The sequence below is a fragment of the Balaenoptera musculus genome, chromosome 16 (assembly GCF_009873245.2).
Source record: "Balaenoptera musculus isolate JJ_BM4_2016_0621 chromosome 16, mBalMus1.pri.v3, whole genome shotgun sequence".
Lineage (NCBI taxonomy): Eukaryota > Metazoa > Chordata > Mammalia > Artiodactyla > Balaenopteridae > Balaenoptera > Balaenoptera musculus.
Window position 1 is genome coordinate 69,747,725 of NC_045800.1, and position 6,739 is coordinate 69,754,463.

At 38.9% G+C, this 6,739-nt stretch overlaps 1 pseudogene; it reads left to right on the top strand.

Annotated features, from left to right (window-relative positions):
- The first annotated feature begins 762 nt into the window (after positions 1-762).
- Positions 763-1,092, top strand: LOC118882420 (annotated as a pseudogene).
- The last annotated feature ends 5,647 nt before the right edge of the window (positions 1,093-6,739 follow it).

The following is a 6,739-nucleotide window of genomic DNA, read 5'->3' on the forward strand; positions in this document are numbered from 1 at the left end:
CCTCTAAAAACTATTTCACCTGACACCTGAGAAACAAGTCTTATTTTTGCATTTACTTAGTTACAAACATATGAATAAACTAAATGACTCTAGAGCATATTCAGGAAGTAAATGAACCTTGGTATCATACCAAATGCAGGTCTGAATCCCAGCTCTAAACCTAATAAACTCTGTGACCCTAGGTGTGCTATTAAATTCCTCTGTGCCTCAAGTCTCCTCATCTTTTAAGTAGATTATTGTGGGAGTCAAAAAAGACAATTCATTCAAGTACATGGGACAAATCCTGGAGAGTAAGTGCTTAATAAGGGCTAGCTATTGCTATTACAGGCTTTCTTCTCTTATCTCTAATGACTGCAATTCCCAGTGCCACCCATATTAGTCAGATTAGGACAAGTGATTCTTCAGTGACAAATTAATCCAAAATCTCACTGGCTTAAACATGTAAAAGTTATTTTACACTCAAGCAAAGACCACTGTAGGTCCTGGCAACTCTCTGGGGCAGCTGTCCCCATGTGGTGACTCAACAATTCAAGTGCTGACTTTAAGTTCTCTGCCATCCAGCTGCCAGGCACCCACCCATACCCCAACCCTCTGTCCCCAGACTAGCCTCTCTGCCTCATACTGGTACTAAATGGGAGAGCCTGTGCTTAAGGAAGAAATCAGGCCTCACAGGAGACATTCAAGCAAAGTTTAGCTGCTCTTCCAGAACAGAAAGAAAACTCATGCATCAGAAAAAGTGACTGATAAACATAACAAAAGAATATGGCTGCACAAATACCAGAATCTGATCAGATAAAATAGTTCAATGAACTTCTTGGAACCTACTATAAACTTAAAGAAACATGCTTTTTGGACTGTGTTAAAGACTTCACAGGAAGAGAAGTAATACCTGTTGAGATAACCTGCTCAGAACATTGCTTATAGAAATATTTTTAAATGATGCAAAGAATATCCATTAAATTTCAGGAATATCATATTCAGCAGAATGAAGCCCTGGCAGCAAAAGCATGACTCTTAACTAACCACAATAGAAAAGTCCTGGTGGATGGACTTTCAGCAAAGGACTGCCAACAGCTATTGCACTGGAAATGAGGATTCATCTGATAGAATCCCTTGAAAGCAGTAGCCACCAGGTTAAACTGTTTGTCATGACTGTTTGGCAAATGGAAACTAGTGAGAAACAAAGTTGCAATTTACCAGGAATAATCAAAACAGAAGGTCTTACTGTTTAGTTAAAATAATAAGGTGTAGCATTTGTTGTGGTTTTAAGATTGAGCAGCTTGGCCACTTGATTAGAAAAATAAACCATTATTTCTTCAACTGTGACAATTAATTTTAAAGCAAAATATGTGTTCAATTGTGTATAAGAAAAGTTTTATTACTAAAAGTGAAATAAATGGAAATATCACTGACTAGTTGTCTATACCATCTAGTACCATGTATTCTGACCAGTCTGTGGACACCTTGAAATGTTTTTCAATGGGAATTATCCTCTAGATATTCCTGTTCATTTACATCTGCCTCACACTGATGGTAAATACATAAAACAGTTACTTGCCTTAAAAGAAAAGTAATTCAGGCTGCTTTCACACTGTGGTTATCTCACCATGTAGCCTCCTTCATGATTGCTAAGACAAGAGAACAGAATGAAAGGATTGTGCTTGCTTTTCTACTGCCACATGTCACTCCCATTCATATTTACTTGGCCCAGAGCTGTCACATGGCTCCGCTTAGGTGCAAGCAGACTGCAAACTGTAGCCTTGTATTCCCAGGAAAGAAAGGAGAACTGGATATTGGTTTGCACTACTAACTTTTATTTTTTCTCTAAGTATTGAAGTTACTAATACAAACTATAGTAAATAGATGGGATATCTTGAGTCCTGACTTCATGCTTAATCAATATCTTGTATAGGTTAGTCTCATACAGAAAATAAAGACAAAAACTTTTAATTGCAATGGTAATAAAATTGACACTTTTCAAGCTTACTTCCTTAAAAAAAAAAAAAAAAAAAACTTCCCACAGACTATTGTTTTCATGAGAAAGGAGCTCATTACTCTTTTGCTTTTTTTTAAGTGGGATTGTTTTTTTGTTTTGTTTTGTTTTGGCTGCATTGGGTCTTCGTTGCTGCATGCTGGTGTTCTCTAGTTGCGGCGAGAGAGAGCTACTCTTCATTGCAGTATGTGGGTTACTCATTGCGGTGGCTTCTCTTGTTGTGGAGCACGGGCTCTAGGTGCACAGGCTTCAGTAGTTGTGGCGTGAAGGCTCAGTAGTTGTGGTGTGTGGGCTTAGTTACTCCATGGCATGTGGAATCTTCCCGGATCAGGGATCGAACCCGTGTCCTCTGCAATGGCAGTTGGATTCTCAACCACTGCACCACCAGAGAAGTCCAGAAAGGAGCTCATTACTCTTTTATGGCAATACTGACTGGCATTTCAAAAAAAAACCCTAGGTCTTAATTATACTGTGATTAAAATTCTTATATACTTTTAATTTGCAGATTAACCCTAACATATTTCCACCCTCAGGGAGAAATATTTATCCCAATGCAATAAGAAGTGTAAAGAAATAAATAATGAATGATAATTTTAGAATCACAGAACTTAAAGGGACTTCAAGAGATGTGACTTTATTATGAAACATTTACTGAGCCCTTTCTACATGTCAGCAATACATACATATCACCCTGGAATGGGTGATAGTTCAGGAAACACGAAAATGTGTAAGTCACAGTGTCCCTGCCCAAGAAGCTTACAATGTATAGGGGAAACAGATATTAAAATATTCTGTGAGATCATAGCAGGAATAAATACTTCTGACTTGAGGAAGGTACGTCAGAGAAAGTTAAATGGAAGAAGTCTCAAATCTGGGCTTTGAAAAGAGAAGAAGTGATGGGGGCAAAGGATGGGTATTCTAGTGTAATGAAACATTAATAAACAAAGGAAAGCAGACCCATTCTGAGAACCACAAGAAGGCTGTCTAGGTCCTCTCAGCAAAGAGTCAATGTATTCCTCTAATGAGTGCAAGTAAAAAGTAAGCTAGTATATCTCAACCAAGAGAAATTATGTTCTAGTGTTACAATTAGGAGTGAGAAGTTTTAGACCCTACCCTGAAAAAATTTAAGATGCAAAAGTACATGACATGATCAAATAAATAATGAAAATGACTTTGGTGAGTGTTGTAGCTGATACCACAGTTGGGCCTCAGTCATGGAGAGTGTTGAATGCCAGAGAAAGTACTTTATTCTACGAGCAGGGAAAGGTCGTTACAAGTTCTTAAGAATGACATGAAGTGACTAGATTTCTGTTACATAGGGAAATTAAGGTTGCAGAAAGAATAATAGAGAGGAAAAGTTTAAAAGCAGGTCATTTTCAGAATTCCCTGGCGGTCCAGTGGTTAGGACTCTGTGCTTCCACTGCAGGGGGCACAGGTTCGATCCCTGGTGAGGGAACTAAAATCCCGCATACCACACAGCGCAGCCAAAAAAAATAAAATAAAATAAAAATAAAAGCAGGTCATTTTGGTAGTTGGTTATAGATGGGGAATCATGAAGATCTGCCATAGAGGCAAGGCAATGACAGTAATAGTGGTTGGTGAAAGAAAAGATGAATTTGATGTTAAATTCTTGCAAACTGATCAGTTGTAAATGTAAGGATATGAGAGAAGGATTTAAGAACTACATTCTATCATTTTAGGGAGCACAGCAAGAGGAACTGCGTAAGAGAGAAGCAGATCAATCTATTAGGGACATGTGGAATTCTGAACACTGGCAGGGTTGAGTCCTAGAGCTACGATATACTAACTGATCTTGAACAAGTTACTTAACCTCTAAGTGCCTCTGAGGGTTGAACAAGCTAATGAAAGAGCTTAGTACAATGCCTGAATCATAGCAAGAGATCAACAGTGTTAGCTATTTTTAACTATTACTATTATCATCATCATTATCATTATCACCCATGTGTAGATGCAAAAAAAAAAAAAAGACTGTTGGGAATCACTGCTCATGAGAAAGATGAGGATGTGAAATGGGGATTTATACTAACATAGAGATTAGGATTGAGTATAACAAGAGAGGAGAAGATGGCCAAAGATGGGTGTATCTTGAGGAGAGGACTGAGATCAGAGCTTTCATTTAAGGGATGGGAAGAACAGTAGAAATGTATGGGGTTCTCTGGGGGACAGGAGCCATTCATCCCTCGGCCCATGATCACTACATGACTGTACCAGACATGTCCAGGCACAAGGAGGCAACATCACTGGAGGCAGATCTTCTCTACAACATTAAATGTCCCCAAAGCTTAAGCCCAGTGTTGTTTATCTTACATTACAAGTGTTCAAGACTCAGGATTGTTCTTCATGAATCACAATATCACAGGAAACCTCTCAATTACCTCATCTAATTCTTTATTTCAGGTAAAGAAATTGAGGCCCCATGTGACTTGAGCAGGTCAGATTGGACAAAGTTTAGACTTAGGTTGCCAAACATAATGCCACAAAGCCCATGGGGAGTATGTCATTGAATCTAATGGCTTAGGAATATGGTAATGCCTTTAAAGGATTCTCTCTTTCCATCTTCTCAAGAGGCACTTGCATTACTCAGGGTTTCTCAACCTCAGCCCCATTATTAACATTTGGGGCTGAACAACTCTCTGTTGAGAGGGGCCGTCATCCTACTGTAGAATGTTTAGAGCATCCTTTCTACCCGCTAGATGCCAGCACACACCCCTCAACCCGGCTGTGACAACCAAAAACACCTACAGACACCACCACATGTCCTTTGGAGGATAAAACTGCCCCAGGTTGAGAATCACTGTTCTAGCTGATATATGTTAATTTTCTCCATTAAGAAGTGATAAACTCACTCAAATGCCCAGATTTTAAAATACATGCTCAGATTAATACAATTGGAACTTGTTTGCTTTGGGCTAGTGATCTTGGAAACAATTTATCTGTCTCCTTCAAAAAATGGGGAATTAGAGTTTGGGTATTTGAAATCATAACAGTCGCTGTATCAAATACCCATTTCAATGAATGACCCAAATAAGGCCTCAGTAAATTACTCCAAATCATCATCAAAAAAAAAAAAAAATCATGATTAAAGATGAAATACTGTTTTAGGAAATAAAGAAATAAAGTAAAAATTCATCTGTTAGCACGCTACCAAATAAATGTTTAAATACCTAATTTTCTAATCCCACTATACTGTTTTTTCCCAACTATGTTTTACAAAATCCTAGTTCCAAGAGATATTAATAGGCTTTCTGTGGGAAAAGCATTTCATATTCAAGCAAGTTTAGGAAATGCTGGATTAGACAAAGGTAAACACTTTCCCACACAACTCATCAGAGCATTTACTTTGTTTATGAGCAATATAAATCTCCATAAAACACATACAAGTCGAGTTGTTTCTCCATCTTATTTAGCTACACAATGTTTTCATTTGTTTGTTTACAGTTTCTCAAGGAATTATTATTTCTCAGAACCCACTGGCAAACACGGCACTAGCCCTACTGCCTCCCTAGCTTCTCTGGGCTCACTGACTGAGCTTTGGAGCTGCAAGGACCACATGACATAGAATTTGAAGGTGATGTAATACCAACCAAGCCTGCAGATAAGCTACTGACAATTTGGAGCCATTGTACTGTATAATTTCTTTATCTCATGCATACACTAAATTTAATTTCTAATCCAGAAATTGCTGTTATACCTGAAAGTATAACCAACCAAAAAGTTGTTTTGTTTTTTTTTAATGGTAAACCATGGGAATTGATCTTGCCATATTAAGCAAGAAAAAGGGGTTTATTGGAAATATTCTGGGGGTAGTTAGCATTGTGAAGGAAGCACTGGACAGCACAGCCACCAGAAGGACAGGAATCAGAGACAGCCCAGGCACCTGAGGAAGGGACAGTTGCCTTGGCTCCAGCCATCAGATGGCCCAGTCCCAACCCACTTTCTATCTGATATCTCCCCTAATGATCCAAACTTCCAGAAGACGCTGATTGGCTTAGCTTGGGTCACGTGCCTACTATCTAGCCCCACCCCCTAATGTCATGGGTGAGGTCTCATGATCTACAGCCCCTCCAGAATGACAGAGTGGAGGAGGGGCAATCCCCCAAAACATGGATGCTGGACAGAAAATAAGAGACGTACTTTACATTCACTGGGCAGAAAAAGTAGATGTGTACTTTATTTTGTTCCACTATTCCTATCTCGTCTAGTCAGTTCTTTACATTTCTTACACACAGCACTGCAGCATTCCAAATGGCCAGCCCTTCTTCCTCAATCACCTTCAGCAGACATGACAGCCTGTCTTACAGAGAATTCAAAAAAGTCCTTTTGGGTTTCGTCCTTCTACCACAAAACCTGGCACAATTAATGACTCCCAAGGAAGAATCATTTAGTCTAATTATCAGCTAAGCTCATTCACTTGGAACAGCCGCCTAAAACACAAGGACAGAAAATTTAAGGCACCATAAGAAGGAGGAAGGAGAGTTTAAAGACAAATATAACAAATCAATTCTTCCTGACCCCCAAATGACCCAAGTAAAGGCATTTAGCATCTGCCCTTTTCCCATCCTCAGGTCTACAGGCCCTAAGTAATTCTAAAATTCTTTTGATAATCATCAATTTCTGTGAAAACAGAGGGGAGTCTATTTTATGATAATGTTTTTTGATCTCAGACTAAGACTGTGTTCCTGCCTCTGGGGAAATTCCTTCTACCGGAAAAAATTTTTCTTTGGG